The sequence below is a fragment of the Schistocerca gregaria genome, chromosome 3 (assembly GCF_023897955.1).
Source record: "Schistocerca gregaria isolate iqSchGreg1 chromosome 3, iqSchGreg1.2, whole genome shotgun sequence".
In the NCBI taxonomy this organism is placed as follows: Eukaryota; Metazoa; Arthropoda; class Insecta; order Orthoptera; family Acrididae; genus Schistocerca; species Schistocerca gregaria.
The window spans coordinates 729785803-729805241 of NC_064922.1; positions in this window are offsets into that span (position 1 = coordinate 729785803).

The following is a 19439-nucleotide window of genomic DNA, read 5'->3' on the forward strand; positions in this document are numbered from 1 at the left end:
TTATACACTCTCATCTTTCGTGAACTGAGTATCCTGCACATCTGAACAGTAAATGCCAATTATCACAAGTTGGTTAACTTTTTTTCATGTTTTCGCTTCTTCCCCCATACATGTGATTTTTGCAGATGAGACAACCGAACATATGAATTATTAGTTCTGGTACTAACATGCTCATACCTGTGTTTAATGAAACAAAATATGATATCCAGGACAAGAGAGATCACTGCCCTGGATTTCTCTTAATGTTACTGCAGTCCACTGGTTTGTTATTGCAATTCTAACCAATTTTTCTTTAATTATTACTTTTTCTCTATACTCGGTCGTCGCCTATTGATTCTCTATAATTCTCTCAACATTTGGCTTATTTCTTCCTCCTTAGAGTACAGCCGAGTGCAAACCTTTCATTCCTGTGTTGAGTGACCATAGACTCTGAACATGGCACAACATTCCTGCCTTGCTCCATTACACGGTGCACTGTGCCCAGTCAAATTGCATTAAGTACACTTAGTAGGACGCCGATTATCTGACTCTCAGAAGTTCATCTTGGAATTACTCAAATTCGGTAGAGAAATTCATTTATTAACTTTAAACTAAAAACTGGGCAATGTGACATATTCTTCTCGCTAACATGATCGCGAGAGCCTGACAGTGGTTATCTAGTTTTCCGCATACAGTAAATCGTACTCACATAACATTTCCTCACATATAGAACCATTAAAAAAATTTTGAAAGATAAAACGTGTAAGAAAATCCTCGAAACCATGACCATGAAACTGGAAAACAAATTACTTGTGTTCTTTATTAGCACAAGGAGAGTGCTGTAAGCTGCCGCAGTTCTATATATTATCGCTCTGACCAAACCACTTACAGTTAATGTGGAATCAATTGATATACAACCTTATTTTACGGGGTTATTGACTGTTTCCCAACATATATAAAAAAAACCTAACCTGGGCAGGGTTCACCGTTTCTCGCAGAACCCCGTGCATGCTTAAAATGTTTACGTAACCTCGGAATTTAATCAAGAGCCTTTAAGATTCAAGCTCAAATTATTGCGCACACCGGAATGACTAACGCAAATAACTTATGGCCTTAACGGTGGATCATAAAGTGGAGAACTGAGTAGCATGAAAGAGATATTAATGAAAGATGTGAACAGAAACAAATTTTAAATGAACACATTAGGTTCATTCAATCAAAAACGCACATTTAACTTATCTGTCTATGAAAGCAATCCTATAGATAATTAGAATGTGCCCTAAGTGAATTATACCAAGTAAAACTGCTGGTTTTCAGCGTTACTTGATGGTAAACGAGGGGGCCCTTTTAGATGCAACAGTCGTTTTAAAACTAGTTACGAGTTTTTATTTCATCAGATATAGCTGACAGACTGAGAGAAACATGCAAGCACTAGAGTAGTGCTGTACTTGTGACAGATAACTACAACGAAATGAGCGAATGCGAACCAAGAGTTATAAAATGATACTGGTACTGCTAACAATGCTCATAGCAAATGTTCAGCATGAGATATTCTGAAAGATTCTATCATCCCTGTATCTGAGCATTACAGGATGAAAGTCCACCAAGTTGATCTCTGGACACCGATCAACTGTTAATATGATAACCAGATCTGTCTTTCCACGCCTTTGGATGAAATCTTCGATCCGTCTGTGCCTCCGGCCTATGCCCACTCTATATTATCACTGAATCCTAGAGACTGCTCTTTTCTTCCCTCTAAACAGGACATGCCCCGCTATCACTGTATATGAACATTCATCGAACCCATGGCATAGTTCCTTCTTGAACAAAAATCGCGCCAACTATGGGCATCGCATTAAAACGCCAATGTCTTCCCGATTCTACCTCATTTATCAAAATAGCTACAGCTTTTGCTTTATCTTCGGGACGTCATCAGCATTTTTAACGATTCTGCTTTTTCGCTATCAGCAACTAGCCTTGCACTGGAAGTCCTCTGAAAGTAAAAACAGCTCAGGAAGCTATGCTCTCATTTTTCTGTAAATCGTGTTTCTTAAGGAACGAGTAAGATTGCCATCTCCTGAAGACACTTATCAGAATACGGGAAAGCCCGGCCTTTTGCTGCTTAAATTCCTTACCTGGACCTCTGACTGGCTGCAGGACTGGGGGCGCCCCGTAAATGTACGATATCTAATACCCTCTGGAGATCTTACGCCCTTAGGTGACTTTTCATGATGACAACAGCTTAGGTTGCCTGCCTGTGCGGACGCCACAAGCACTCTTAAAAATAGAAAGAAACGAAGACCTACCCCTTGATTATGTTGTTGTGGTCTTCAGACCAGAGACTGGTTTGATGCAGCTCTCCTTCCTACTCTATCCTGTGCAAGCTTCTTCATCTCCAAGTACCTACTGCAACCTACATCCATCTGAATCTGCTTAGTGTATTCATTTTTTGGTCTCCCTCTACGATTTTTACCCTCCATGCTGCCATCCAATACTAAAATGGTGATCCCTTCATGTCTCAGAAAATGCCCTACCAAACGATCCCTTCTTGTAGTCTAGTTGTGCCACAAATTTCTCTTCTCCGCAATTCCATTCAATACCTCCTCATTAGTTACTCGATCTACCTATCTAATCTTCAGCATCCTTCTGTAACACCACATTTCGAAACCTTCTATTCTCTTCTTGTCCAAACTATTTATCATCCATGTTTCACTTCTATGCATGGTTACACTCCATACAAATATTTCAGAAAATACTTCCTGACACATAAATCTGTACTCCATGTTAATAAACTTCTCTTCTTCAGAAATGCTTTCCTTGCCATTTCCTTCCTATATGTAGTTAATTAAGTTAGTTGTAAGTCTGCACACACAATCTAATTATCTAGAAAAACAATGTGATTATAGTCCATTCCCCACTACATCATCCTCTAGGAAGAGATTCATTTCAATATTAACTGAAAAGGGACATACCATATGCGTTGACACTTGTGAGACTTAACATTCTTCTTTCTGATGTTAAAGGATTTCACCACATTATATGATAATGCTAGCAGAGTTTTTTTCAATAAGTATGACTTGGTTTTTGTCAGTTTTAGTAGTCAAGGTAATAGCTAGGGTGATTGGTAAGGAACTGACGTGCAACCACACTTGAGCACTAAATTTTACTTGCTTTACTAACCTGCAGGGTAATGTAGGAGTAGGTTTAATAATTAAGCTACTACAAACAGCATATTGAACACATTATTGTGGCCATGATAGATACGAAGCCCATGCCTACAGCAGTAGTACAAGTTTACATGCCAACTAGCTTCGCAGATGACGAATAGATTGATAAAACGTATGATGAGATAAAATATATTATTCAGATAGTGAAGAGGGACGAAATTTGGCATGGGTGACTGGAATTCGATAGTAGCAAAAGGGAGAGAAGGAAAAGTAGTAGGTAAATATAGATTGAGAGCAAATGAATTTCGCACCGAACACAACTTAATCATAGCTAACACTTGGTTCATGAGTCATAAAAGAAGGTTGTATACATGGAAGACTCCTGGAGATACAATAAGTTATCAGATACATTATATAATTGTAAGACACAGATTTAGGAACCAGGTTTAAAATTTTAAGACATTTCCAGAGTCAGATGTGGACCCTGACCACAATATATTGGTTATGAACTGTACATTGGAACTGAAGAAACTGCAAAAAAGTGGGAGGAGGTGCGACCTGGATAAATTGAAATAACCAGAGGTTGTAGAGCGCTTCAGGGAGAGCATTAGGGAACGATTGACGAGAATGGGGGAAAGAAATACAGTAGAAGGAGAATGGGTAGCTTTGAGAGACGAAAGAGTGAAGGTAGCAGAGGATCAAGTAGGTAAAAAGTGAGGGCTAATAGAAACCCTTGGGTAACAGAAGAAATATTGAATTTAATTGATGAAAGGAGAAAATATAAAAATGCTGTAAATGAAGCAGGCAGAAAGGAATACAAACGTCTTAGATCGACAGGAAGTGCAAGATGGCGAATCAAGGATGGCTAGAGGACAAATGTAAGGATGCAGAGGCTTATCTCACTAGGGGTAAGACACATACTGATTACAGGAAAATTAAAGAGGCCTTTGGAGAAAAGAGAGCGCAAATGGAAATCCAGTTCCAAGCAAAGAAGGTAAAGCTGAAAGTGGAAGGAGCATATAGAAGGTCTATCAAGGGCGATGTTCTTAAAGACAACATTATAGAAATGGCAGATAGTATAGATGAAGATGATATTGGAGATACGATACTGTGTGAAGAGTTTGACAGAGCACTGAAAGACCTAAGTCGAAACAAGGCCCCGACAGTAGACAACATTCCATCAGAACTACTGACAGCCTTGGGAGGGCCTGCCCTGACAAAACTCTACCGTCTGATGAGCAAGATGTAGGAGACAGGCTCAATACCCTCAGTCGAAAAAGAATATAATAATTCCAATGCCAAAGAAAGCAGGTGCTGACAGATGTAAAAATTACCGAACTATCAGATTAATAAGTCACAGCTGCAAAATACTTACGCGAATTATTTACAGACGAATGGAGAAACTGATAGAAGCCGACCTCGGGGAAGATCAGTTTGGATTCTGTAGAAATGTTGGAACACGTGGGGCAATACTGACCTTACGACTTACCTTAGAAGAAAGATTAAGGAAAGGCAAACCTACGTTACTAGCATTTGTAGACTTAGAGAAAGCTTTTGACAATGTCGACTGGAATACACTCTTTCAAAGTGTAAAGGAGGCAGGGGTAAAATACAGGGAGCGAAAGGCTATTTACAATTTTTACAGAAGCCAGATGCCAGTTATAAGTGTCGAGAGGCATGAAAAGGAAGCAGTGGTTGGGAAGGGAGTGAGACAGGGTTGTAGCCTCTCCCCGATGTTATTCAGTCTGTATACTGAGCCAGAAGTAAAGGAAAAACCAAAGAAAAAATCAGAGTAATAATTAAAATAAGAAGAAATAAAATCTTGGAGGTTCGCCGATGACATTGTAATTCTGTGAGAGACTGCAAAGGACTTAGATGAGCAGCTGAACGGAGTGGAGATGGTTTTGAAAGGGGGACATAAGATGTACATCAACAAAAGCAAAACGAGGATAATGGAATGTAGTCGAATTAAGTCGGCTGATGCTGAGGGAATTAGATTAGGAAATGAGACACTTAAAGTAGTAAAGTAGTCTTGCTATTTGGGGAGAAAAATAAATGATTATGATCGAAGTAGAGAGGATATAATATGTAGACTGGCAATGGAAAGGAAAGCATCTCTGAAGAAGATAAATTTGTTAACATCGAATATAGATTTAAGTGTCAGGAAGTCGTCTGTGAAAGTATTTGTATGTAGTGTTGCCATCTATGGAAGTGATACATGACGATAAATAGTTTGGACAAGAAGAGAATAGAAGCTTTCGAAATGTGGTGTTACAGAAGGATGCTGAAGATTAGATAGGTAGATCGCGTAACTAATGAGGAGGTATTGAATAGAATTGCGGAGAGGAGAAATTTGTGGAACAACTACACTACAAGAAGGGATCGGTTGGTAGGGCATTTTCTGAGGCATCAAGGGATCACCATTTTAGTATTGGATGGCAGCGTGGAGGTAAAAATCGTAGAGGGAGACCAAAAAATGAATACACTAAGCAGATTCAGATGGATGTAGGTTGCAGTAGGTACTTGGAGATGAAGAACCTTGCACAGGATAGAGTAGCATGGAGAGGTGCCTCAAACCAGTCTCAGGGCTGACGTCCACAACAAGAAATTACTAACCTGCATCTAGCAATGTTATGCAACGTAGACAAGCAGCATGACCGCCTGTATGTGCAATGAGCGCTGGTTAATTTGTAGTACAGACGAACGCTAGGAGGCTCAGGGTTTAGAACGGGCTGCAGAAAGTCTGTCTAGGTGAACGGTACAGGCAGGTGCCGGTACAAAGACGAACAGCACCGACGACAATGGGTAAATCACAAAGCAGGGAAATTAGGCAGTTACTGCTTGTATGGCCTTTGTGCAGGAGATGCACACAAAACGGCGGAGTGTCAGACAGGCTGAAGGATGGCTTCTTATAGCTCTTTGAGAATGCATAACAATTGACAATCACGTATTAAAGCAAATCCAGATACTTTTACGATGTCAGAAAAATGAGATTGATTCCATGACACATCAACGTTTTCAATGCCTTGCAAACTATAGTACTTAACATTTTACACTGAGTAAGAATGGAAAAAGAAAATTGAGAATGCGCTAGGTGACGATCAGTTTGGCTTTAGAAAAAGTAAAGGCACGAGAGAGGCAATTCTGACGTTACGGCTATTAATGCAAGCCAGGCTGAAAAAAATCAAGACACGTTCATAGGATTTGTTGATCTGGAAAAAGCGTTCGTCAATATAAAATGGTGCAAAAATGTGGGGGTAAGCTATAGGGAGAGACGGGTCATATGCAATATGTACAACAACCAAGATGGAATAATAAGAGTGGACGTTCAAGAACGAAGTGCTCGTATTAAGAAGGCTGTAAGACAAGGCTGTAGCCTTTCGCCCCTACTCTTGAATCTGTACATCGAGGAAGCAATGATGGAAATAAAAGAAAGGTTCAGGAGTGGAATTAAAATACAAGGTGAAAGGATATCAATGATTCGATTCGCTGATGACATTGCTATCCTGAGTGAAAGTGAAGAAGAATTAAATGATCTGCTGAACGGAATGAACAGTCTACTGAGTACACAGTATGGTTTGAGAGTAAATCGGAGAAAGACGAAGGTAATGAGAAGTAGTAGAAATGAGAACAGCGAGAAACTTAACATCAGAATTGATGGTCACGAAGTCGATGAAGTTAAGGAATTCTGCTACCTAGGCAGTAAAATAACCAATGACGGACGGAGCAAGGAGGACATCAAAAGCAGACTCGCTACGGCAAAAAAGGCATTTCTGGCCAAGAGAAGTCTACTAATATCAAATACCGGACTTAATCTGAGGAAGAAATTTCTGAGGATGTACGTCTCGTTTACAGCATTCTATGGTAGTGAGACATGGACTGTGGGAAAATCGGAACAGAAGAGAATCGAAGCATTTGAGATGTGGTGCTATAGACGAATGTTGAAAATTAGGTGGACTGATAAGGTAAGGAATGAGGAGGTTCTACGCAGAATCCGAGAGGAAAGGAATGTGTGGAAAACACTGATAAGGAGAAGGGACAGGATGATAGGACATCTGCTAAGACATGAGCGAATTCCATGGTACTAGAGGGAGCTGTAGAGGGCAAAAACTGTAGAGGAAGACAGAGATCGGAATACGTCAAGCAAATAATTGAGGACGTAGGTTGCAAGTGCTACTCTGAGATGAAGAGGTTAGCACAGGGGAGGAATTCGTGGCGGGCCGCATCAAACCAGTCAGTAGACTGATGACCCAAAAAGAAGTATTCTCACAATGAATTTTTGAACTCACATCTTTTAAACGCTTCATGCTATTTCAACATTGCACGATGGCTATCGTCCCTGCGATATCAACATTGCATGCTATTATCCACGAAAGTACTCTCGTGTAAATGTTTTATTTATTAAGACATCTTTTATATATTTTTAGGACAGGTATGTTTCTCAGACTATTATATTCTCCCACGTTACAGTATGCTTCTAAAATGTCATACTTGTTATTTAATGAACTGTTTTACAATGTTGCCACTGACTTTATTTAAATGATGATTAGCCTTCAACCAATGAAACAACAGAGACTAGTGAAACATATTGGGAGTCAAATGGAGACTGAGAATTTTCGAATGAAGAGCTCAACGGAGCAGTTTTGTGCACTTGCTGTTCGTTCTGGAAGAAGGCAGACCTGCCTGTGGTTTAGTGTGGTTTTTGTTGAGTGGGTGACAGATTATGGGTGGTTAACGGCAGCTACCATGCTTTAACTTCTCAAGGGACCTGATATTTTGAGAGGTCCGAATGTGTCCCAGAGTAGGAATCTAACATTCTCTACTTGCATTACAGAACTAAGGATAGACTTAATATGAGTTTCTAATCGCAATCTTCCATGTGTTAATTTGTAAGTCGTCACTTTGAACTCTCCTGTTTTTAGTTGGTGAATATTTCGTGTACTGTGATTAAGAAGTTTACACAGTTTTTCCATATATTTCATGACTATTGACGATGTTGATTTTTCTACCATTGTCCTAAAACTCTCAATGTAACATAAATGCATTTCATTATTTTTCGTTTCAATTTGAATGAATGTAGTAGAACCACTTCCTGTTTATTGCTATAACATTTCTTGAATAAACATTATTGAGCATAATTCCCTGTCATCTACCACAATTACAGTTGTTATAAAAGAACCTTGTTATTAAGTTATTCATTTAAGCTGTATACGATTTCTGTGTACTTTTGTTAACTCGCAATTCTAGCCAATGCATAGGTAACTTGGAAGTAGGGTCACAACTATAGGATCTTATTTGCAGTGAAATAGCAGATCAGCAAGAAAGCACACGTGTGCTGGTCGACCCTACAACTATACGAAGCTATTTTTCATAAAGAGCACCATCCATAGCCTAAGAACCTAAATTTAATAGGATGAGTGGAGCGGGTGACGTCATCGGGGTTGTAGGGCGTGGCTGCGTGTAAGAAGGTGGCTCTTTTTGGCAACCATCCTCTTTATTGATGGTTCTCCCAATAAATTTTCCTGTAGCTCAGCCCCATCACTCGTGTCTTGCTGGAGACAAGCTAATTCACGCAGTCCAGGGAACGCGACGCTGCCCTCGGTTAGTGGCTGCGCAGGTAGTAGCAGGTTAGCGGCACGAAGCCCGGTCCAGCACGTCTGTGTCCTGCAGACGCGTTGGCTCGTGGCGACGCCGGGAGTCGCCGGTGCAGCAACGGGCAACGCCCTCCACCGGCCAGTCCTCGGGGACAGCGTCACTGATGACGTCGACTTGACAGCGACCGAACGCCCAGTCGGTCGAACCGAATGCCGACGCCCACCTCTGATGCCCTTGAATAGTGCAGATCGCTGCTGAATCCGCCGATTACGCGGTGCTGTGCTCATTAGAAAAAAAATATGGTTCAAATGGCTCTGAGCACTATGGGACTCAACTGCTGTGGTCATTAGTCCCACAGAACTTAGAACTACTTAAACCTAACTAACCTAGGGACATCACACACATCCATGCTCGAGGCAGGATTCGAACCTGCGACCGTAGCAGTCGCACGGTTCCGGACTGCGCGCCTAGAACCGCAAGACCACGGCGGCAGAGGCGTTTATTAGAAGGTTCTCGATGAGTTGGCCAACACAAAACCGCGCCACACGCGGCCCGCGCCTGCGTATTTCTGCTAATGCTGTGTTCTGGCTGTTGATGGCTGCCGCACACGTGCACACATACAGACGCTCGTTGAAAAACTGTGTCACCTGAATAATGCGACGGCCAGCCTTCGTCCACCGTCTGCGTGAGGCTGGCGCATCGCGCACTGGAACACACTAAATCTCAATTTCGCACGAAATTTCCTAACAATAAACTCTTGTCCTCTACATAAAGTACGAACAGCCACAAGTAAAGGTGCCACTGGTTTGCTCATATAGAACACTATTTGGAAGAATAACTGCGCTAGCAGTAACCATTAAGGGCCGTCACACCATACTGTCCTCTGAACAAAGGATATCTTATCCTACAGTTCTTAAGACAATTCAGGGTGTACATTAACATACAGATGTGTTACGAAGTTACATAGATTTAATAAAGTACAAATTACTACATAAAACTAATTTTCATCAGAGGTTTCACTTATAGCGAGTGGGTCATTGCCATTCCCAGCTGTATGACAGGTTGTTACTCCGCTAGGTCGCATTACTGATAATGATTAGGTGACCATTTTCGCTGATCAGATATATTCCATGGTAAAATATTTGTTCTAAAATGTTTACGCTTAATTAAAAAAAGACAGGGACCGTTTACAGAACTCGCATCTTCAGGAATGGTGTTGTGTGCACGAGGATGATTTGACACATCTCCAATTATGCCCTAATCAGGAGACCTCAGAATCATTATGTCTTTCTAGGCTACATTGAAGAGAGGGGTGCATTATCACGATGCAACTCCATTATCTTTACCTGAACTCTCCACTGTCTTGCAGGAACATTGATATAAGATTCCCTGGAAAACCGTACAAGACGAGTATTTATACATTCCGACATGACCGATAGTTGCTTTTAATGCCATCTGTTGTATTTTTGGTCTTTCCATATTTTTGTCCACGTTGTGTACGAAGGACGTCACTTTTTGCTGGTAGCCACAGCAGTACTCCTTTTTTATTAGGTCATCAGTCTACTGACTAGTTTGATGCGGCTCGTCACGAATTCCTCCCCTGTGCTAACCTCTTCATCTCAGAGTAGCTCTTGCAACCTACGTCCTCAATTATTTGCTTGACGTATTCCAATCTCTGTCTTCCTCTACAGTTTTTGCCCTCTACAGCTCCCTCTAGTACCATGGAAGTCATTCCCTCATGTCTTAGCAGATGTCCTATCATCTTGTCCCATCTCCTTAACAGTGTTTTCCACAAATTCATTTCCTCTCCGATTCTGCGTAGAACCTCCTCATTCCTTACCTTATCAGTCCACCTAATTTTCAACATTCGTCTATAGCACCACATCTCAAATGCTTCGATTCTCTTCTGTTCCGGTTTTCCCACAGTCCATGTCTCACTACCACAGAATGCTGTACTCCAGACGTACATCCTCAGAAATTTCTTCCTCAGATTAAAGCCGGTATTTGATATTAGAAGACTTCTCTTGGCCAGAAATGCCTTTTTTGCCGTAGCGAGTCTGCTTTTGATGTCCTCCTTGCTCCGTCCGTCATTGGTTATTTTACTGCCTAGGTAGCAGAATTCCTTATCTTCATTGACTTCGTGACCATCAATCCTGATGTTAAGTTTCTCGCTGTTCTCGTTTCTATTACTTCTCATTACCTTCGTCTTTCTCCGATTTACTCTCAAACCATAGTGTGTACTCAGTAGACTGTTCATTCCGTTCAGCAGATCATTTAATTCTTCTTCACTTTCACTCAGGATAGCAATATCATCAGCGAATCGTATCATTGATACACTTTCACATTGTATTTTAATTCCACTCCTGAACCTTTCTTTTATTTCCATCATTGCTTCCTCGATGTACAGATTGAAGAGTAGGGGCGAAAGGCTACAGCCTTGTCTTACACCCGTCTTAATACGAGCACTTCGTTCTTGATTGTCCACTCTTATTATTCCCTCTTGGTTGTTGTACATATTGTATATGACCCGTCTCTCCCTATAGCTTACCCCTACTTTTTTTCAGAATCTCGAACAGAATGCACCATTTTATATTGTCGAAAGCTTTTCCAGGTCGACAAATCCTATGAACGTGTCTTGGTTTTTCTTTAGCCTTGCTTCCATTATTAGCCGTAACGTCAGAATTGCCTCTCTCGTGCCTTTACTTTTTCTAAAGCCAAACTGATCGTCACCTAGGACATTCTCAATTTTCTTTTCCATTCTATCTGTATATTATTCTTGTAAGCAGCTTCGATGTATGAGCTGTTAAGCTGATTGTGCGATAATTGTCTCACTTGCCAGCTCCTGCCGTCTTCGGAATTGTGTGGATGATGCTTTTCCGAAAGTCAGATGGTATGTTGCCAGACTCATTATTCTACACACCAATGTGAATAGTCGTTTTGTTGCCACTTCCCCTAATGATTTTAGAAATTCTGATGGAATGTTATCTATCCATTCTGCCTTGTTTGACCGTAAGTCCTCCAAAGCTCTTTTAAATACCGAGTCTAATACTGAATCCCCTATCTCTTCTAAATCGACTCCTGTTTCTTCTTCTATCACATCAGACAAATCTTCACCCTCATAGAGGCTTTCAATGTATTCTTTCCACCTGTCTGCTCTCTCCTCTGCATTTAACAGTGGAATTCCCGTTGCACTCTTAATGTTACCACCGTTGCTTCTGATGTCACCAAAGGTGGTTTTGACTTTGCTGTATGCTGAGTCTGTCCTTCCGACAATCATGTCTTTTTCGATGTCTTCACATTTTTCCTGCAGCCATTTCGTCTTAGCTTCCCTGCACTTCCTATTTATTTCATTCCTCAGCGACTTTTATTTCTGTATTCCTGATTTTCGTGGAACATGTTTGTACTTCCTCCTTTTTATGAACACTTCTCATGGAAATAACTTTTTCAATTGAGTCAACACTACCTTGACATAGTAAAGCAAAACTATGGTATGTTGCTAGCCGGTCTCAATGCTGACGGGAGTGAAAGGACGAACTCCACAGGGAATCCCAACAACCAACGTTGTTTTCCACTCACTGAAACAACAAAGACTCGTAACAGCACAGAGACACAATGATATTATAACTTGTTCCACGTAACCTAAAAATTCAGAAAACTGTGGCAAAACAAGAAGCATAACGTTTAACAGTGTATGTATTTTAATTGAAGACAAATGACAGTGACTTCCTTGAATAAAAGAATTTGTTTTAATTCTTGGAACTTACGGATTAGTTACAAAATGTAGCTTCCTTTAAAAAAGCATTAACGAAAGATTTTACAGATATTCTACATGTTCAATGCAAATACTTTAGACAATAGTATATGACGGTGGGCTAACAAGCCTTGCCGCTCCGAAATAGTCTAGAACACGAAAAGCGTTATTAGCTAGCTACGGTTTTAAATCAGAAAAATAATTCTTAAAACTTCAGTACATGCACCAATTACATATTCATTCAAACTTAGAAGCCTTCCACTGTAGAAACCCACACAATTTTACTGGTCGAGCGGCAACGGGTGGGGGGCACCCCAACTGGCTTAGAAAACAACAGGTCAGTTCTCTAACACACCAAATTATCGGAACATGTCCTATTTAATCCCAACTGTGAAGCCAGATAACCTTTTTCATGTAAATTGTTAAATCAGATATTAACGTGCAGCTTCGCAAAACGACAATAGCCGGCCGGAGTGGCCGATCGGTTCTAGGTGTTTCACTCCAGAACCGCGCCACTGCTAAGGTCGCAGGTTCGAATCCTGCCTCGGGCACTGATGTGTGTGATGTCCTTAGGTTAGTTAGGTTTCAGTAGTTCTAAGTTCTAGGGTACTAATGAAGTCAGATGTTAAGTCCCACAGTGCTCATAACCATTTGAACCATTTTTTAAAATGTCAATAACGCCGAAGATCGTATAACAAATTGCAATACTTTAAAGTACGTAAGACTTTTTCACTGAAACGTCAACCATCAAATGATTATTTAAGTAGTCTAGCAGTTCTCACAGCAGTAAAATCATAGCTCATTATAGGGTTCATATAAACTTACACCTTCAAAATTACAACTCACTGCATAATATTAAATGCTTGCGAAGACCCAGACAAGCAGAGGTAATCAGTATGCAGTTATGTTATGCAAGAGCAGCTGTTACCAGTAATTTGATCGACTCACAATTAAGAGTACATTTTCTGCTTTTCAATACAAGGTACTTCAAACAACATAACTAACTCTACCAAAATGGCGATAAAAATACTAGCCAGGAACTGGAATTTAAATAAACAGATATTACTCCAGCTGAATTTTCGTGACACAAGCTCTATAAAGACTGAACAGTTCGCACAGCTTTCGTGAGCTGTAAATTACTTAACAGAGACAAGTAATGGAAACGGAACCCAAAGGGCGAGGCACTCCCACAAGTAAACGCGACAGCACGTCTGAGGTGCACAGCAAAACATGATAGTCGTAAAGAGCCAACTAACAGTTAATCGTACAAGAACGATTCTGGATGACAAAACAGCTTACCCACCAGCTGTAGCAATGTGGAGGTAGCAACGGCACACAGAAGAGTTTGACCGGATGCAGACGTTTGTATTCAGGTCTTTAGGCTGCTACATGGACCATCAGTTACGCTAATAGCGTGACGTCTCACACCATTTCGCCCACTCACAAGTCTTCGCTCGCTGCCAAAGCAGTGTCCGGATTCGTGCGGTCCACCACCGACTACGGCACGACCAGTACTGCTACGACGACAGACTGGGTCACCGCCCTCTTTCGGTAATGAGAGTAACTTTCACCGCGTCTCGATGCTACGCTGACGCCCCTTCGAATCGTTCCCCATACACCTAAATACGCGATCGTGACCAATCGCTCCACTGCAAAGCACGCGAGCAAGAAAGAGCAGTAGCACTAACAGCTCCAGAGACAAGTTGTGGCCCAATCTCCCTTCCCCTTAAAGTGGATCTGGAGTGAGTGCCTACAATCTCCTTTGCCTAAGACCCTGGTTTCACGGTGTACCTACTGCACCTTCAACTGATTCCAGTGTGCGAGTTCATCACCCAGTCTTGCTATCCCTCATCAGGAAGTTCTACGGCGGAAGCTACTTAACCCCCACATAAGGTCCTACAAAATGTGGTAACAGTTTTCCGTAAGGCCTTCACTTCCGTGACCTTGCGCCCGAAAGTTTTTATAAGAACACTTCACTCCCTGTCTTAATGAATGCTGCCTACCTTCCCTTGTAATATAGTGCTATCTCTCGTTGATGTACCAGGCTCATGTAGTTCCTACATGCCTCCCAGTTTCTCTTTATCTCCTTCGCATCATCTTGCTCTGGCAACAAATTATTCAGCGACCGTAAATCGGCCAATGGAGAGTTCAATGAGAAGGAGAACATTAATTTGGTAAGAGTAGTATTATGAGATTCATGGTGTGCAATATTAAAGGCAAAGAACAGTCAATTCAGGGACGAATCACAATTCTGTGGCGCTAAATGGTAAGCGACGAGTGAGGACTTCAGACTCTGGCTCATCCTTTCCGCGAAAGATGATTGCGTATAATAAGGTGCGTAGGGACACGCATTATCACCCCAACTCTTTGGACTTAAATACCGGCCCACCATGATTGTTAGAGTACAAAACTTCGAATACCTTCGCAAGGTTCTGAATACTTGTGGCAGACGTAACATCACTGCTACGAATTAACCATACAAACCTAGCGAAGGCATCGACAACAACGAAGACGAGACAATTTCCCCTCTTGGTCCGGGACAATGGACATAGATAATGAAAACTAGGTCCATTAGTGGGATTCCCGGGTCGATTGGAGAAACAGTTTCCTGGGACTCACATCGGGCTTAGCTGCTTCTTACCGATCACACTCATTGACCAGCTTTCGTCGTAGCCCAGCCATCGCCAAGCTACCATACCTTTGATCATCATTCGCGTCTTATGGTACTCCATGTAACCGTCATATAAGGATTGATGAAAATATTTAAAGACGCCAGGAATTAAGCGCCTTAGAATGCATAGCTTGGCCCCCTGACTTGTGTTATGGCGGCTACAGAGGAAACCCTTCTCCAAGGAGTTTTATGGAACTCCTTCGCCGGCGTTCAGTATATCAAACATAGGCTGCATTCGAGTTGACGAACAAGGACGGAATCTCTGTCAAAACAACTATGTGACACACCGTTTGCTTGTCGGCCTCCGGCTCTTCACCCACATCATGAACCTGAAATTTCGTCCCAACGCGTCAGCAGTCTGATTCTGTCCCCATCTGGTATGACAAACATAAAATTACACAGCGGAAATCCTTAATCTCCACCGTGTTATTTGCCCTCTCTTGCAAGGTCGAGCCGTTCTATGCATAACTTATTTTTCTAAGGCGAACATGACGGTCAATAAACCATGTACTTACTCTCAGCTGGTGACAACGCCCTTGTGGCATATGCGACGGTCCTCCCCTTCCTGTTCTTGTAACAGGACCACAGCCACATCAACATTGAAAGTATCGGTTTGAAAAACAAATGGAGCATTAGAACAATTGATTCCCAACACCGGAGCCGGAGCTTCAAATCATCAGAAGGGGCTAACTATGATATATCCCACATCATTTTCACCCAAAGGGGAAAGCCTACGTGGGTAGTTGATAGGAGCAGGCCACCTGGGAAAAATTCGGAAAGAATTTGCGAAAAAATTCCCCATTCCAGAAAAACGAACAATGGTTTTCTTGTCTCTGGGAACTGTAAATGAATGAATGAATAGACTGTTGTCGATGGGTATACCTTTGCTAGACACAATATGACCTCAAAAGAACATTTATCTATGAGCCACAGATACTTTGAAGTGTTTTACAGACAAACCGGCTTCCCTCGCACGCCCGAGCGCCTGACGGAGACGATCAAAGTGCTCCTCAAAACGGGACACTGCACGTGACATCATCAAGGTAATTATAAACCAACTTGACCTTAATTTCCCACAGGACTGAATCCTACATACGTGACAAAGCAGTCGCGCCCTCAGCTAGCCCAAAAGTTAAAAACTTATGTTATAACGATTTATAACGCTTATAACATGTTTAATACAGCGGGGAGACGTCGTTCGCCGAACCTAACACTACACAAATGGTCTCAGTACCTAAGACTGTACTAATGAAGGCCAACACTACGCTGACACCCCCCCCCCCCCTTCTTTAGGCATTGGACACTGCCTGACAAAATGACATGTTTGTGCATCGGGAACACACAGTCATGGGGGACTGGAATGCAGTTGTATTGGAAGGAATAGGAGAAAAGGCTACAGCAGATTAGCTACTTGGGCAAGCAGTCAGAGATAAGAAATATTAATCGTATTCTGTAATAAATTTCAGCTATTAATAACGAATGCTTTGTTCAAGAATCACAAAAGGAGGAGGTTCACTTGGGAAACGCTGGGTGATACGGCACATTTTCAGTTAGATTGCATCGTGTTCAGACAGAGATCACCGAATTAGTTAATGGATTTTAAGGCATAACCAAGAGCAGATATAGAGTCCGATCGCAATGTAGTAGTGATGAAGAGTAGGCTGAAGTTTAAGACATTAGTCAGGATGATTGAAAACGCAAAGAAGTGGTACACGGAAGTACTAAGGAATAACGAGATACGCTTGAGCTTCCCTAAGGCTACAGGAACAGCAAAAGGCATAGCTCGGTAGGCAGTACAGCTGAAGTGGAACAGACATCATTAAAGAGGGCAATCACGTAAGTTGGAAAGGAAAGCACAGGTATGAATCCGGTAACTGCGGAGAAACCATTGGCAACAAGAAATACTTCAGTTGATCGATGAAAGAAGTACAAAAATGATCAAGGATACAGAGAAACACAAGTCACTGAGTAACGAGATATACAGGAAGTGCAGGGGAGCAAACGCATAATGGCTGCATGAAAAATGGAAAGAAATCGGAAAAGAAATTATTGTCGGTAGGACTCACTCAGCATATACACTCCTGGAAATTGAAATAAGAACACCGTGAATTCATTGTCCCAGGAAGGGGAAACTTTATTGACACATTCCTGGGGTCAGGTACATCACATGATCACACTGACAGAACCACAGGCACATAGACACAGGCACTGAGCATGCACAATGTCGGCACTAGTACAGTGTATATCCACCACGCCTGTCGCGACACCACTGGAGGCGGGCTGCACGATGTTGGGGCGTGAGCGGAAGACGGCCTAACGGTGTGTGGGACCGTAGCCCAGCTTCATGGAGACGGTTGCGAATGGTCCTCGCCGATACCCCAGGAGCAACAGTGTCCCTAATTTGCTGGGAATTGGCGGTGCGGTCCCTATGGCACTGCGTAGGATCCTACGGTCTTGGTGTGCATCCGTGCGTCGCTGCGGTCCGGTCGCAGGTCGACGGGCACGTGCACCTTCCGCCGACCACTGGCGACAACATCGATGTACTGCGGAGACCTCACGCGCCACATGTTGAGCAATTCGGCGGTACGTCCACCCGGCCTACCGCATGCCCACTATACGCCCTCGCTCAAAGTCCGTCAACTGCACATACGGGTCACGTCCACGCTGTCGCGGCATGCTACCAGTGTTAAAGACTGCGATGGAGCTCCGTATGCCACGACAAACTGGCTGACACTGACGGCGACGGTGCACAAATGCTGCGCAGGTAGCGCCATTCGACGGCCCACACCGCGGTTCCTGGTGTGTCCGCTGTGCCGTGCTTGCGATCATTGCTTGGACAGCCCTCTCGCAGTGTCCGGAGCAAGTATGGTGGGTCTGACACACCGATATCAATGTGTTCTTTTTTCCATTTCCAGGAGTGTATATGGTTCAGATGGCTCTGAGCACTATGTGACTTAACATCTATGTACATCAGTCCCGTATAACTTAGAACTACTTAAACCTAACTAACCTAAGGACATCACACAACACCCAGTCATCACGAGCCACAGAAAATCCCTGACCCCGCCGGGAATCGAACCCGGTAACCCGGGTGCGGGAAGCCAGAACGCTACCGCGCGGCCACGAGCTGCAGACCCCACTCAGCATATAGGGAAGTCAAAACAACCTTCGGTGAAACTGAAAGCAAGGGTGATAATATCAAGTGTTTAACAGGAATTCCGCTATTAGATGCGGCGGAGAGAGCGGTTAGGTAGCGAGAGTAAACTGAAGACCTGTGTAAGGGGGAAGATTTGTATGATGTGATAAAAGAAGAAACAGGAGTCGACTTGGAAGCCATAGGAGCTCCAGTATTAGAATTTAAAACAGCTTTGGAGGACTTAATGCCAAATAAGGCAGTTGTGATAGATAGCATTCCATTACAATTCCTATAATAATTGGGTGAATTGGTAACAGAACGACTATTGATTCTGGTATGTAGAATGTATGACTCTGGCGACGTACCATCTGACTTGCGGAAGGATATCATACTATTCCGAAAACAGCAAGAGCTGATAAAGTGCGAGAATTATCGCACGTCAACGTAACAGCTCATGCATCCAATTTGCTCTGATAACGGAAGTAAGACTAAAGAAAAAATCAACAGACGTTCATAGGACTATCGGCCTGGAAAAGGCGATCGACAATCTAAAATGGTGCATGAAGTTGGAAATTCTGAGACGGTGAGACAAATAGTGCTAAGCTACAGGGAGAGATGGGTAGTATGCCATATGTACAAGAGGCAAGAGGAGATAATATGAGTGGACGACCAAGACCGAAGTGCTCGGATTAAAAAGGGTATAAGAGAGGGGTCTAATCTATTGCCCCTACTGTTCAATCTGTACATCGAAGAAGCAGTGATCGAAATAAGTGGAAGGTTTAGGATTGGAATTAAATTCCAAGGGGAAAGGATATCAGTGATATGATTTGCTAATGACATTGCTACTAAATGAAAGCGAGGAACAATTACAAGATGAGATGAATAGAATAAACAGTCTAATCGTTGTAGAATGTGGTTTGTTAGTAAATCGAAGACCGACGACAGTAATGAGAAGTAACAGAAATGAGAACATCGAGGAACTTAACATTAGCATCGACGCTTATGAAATAGGTAACGTTACTGAATTCTGCTACCTATGCAGCAAAATAACCAGTGACGGAAAATGGAGGAATGATACCAAAAGTAGACTAGCACTGGTAGAAAGGTCATATCTAGGCAAGAGAAGCCTATTAGTATGAA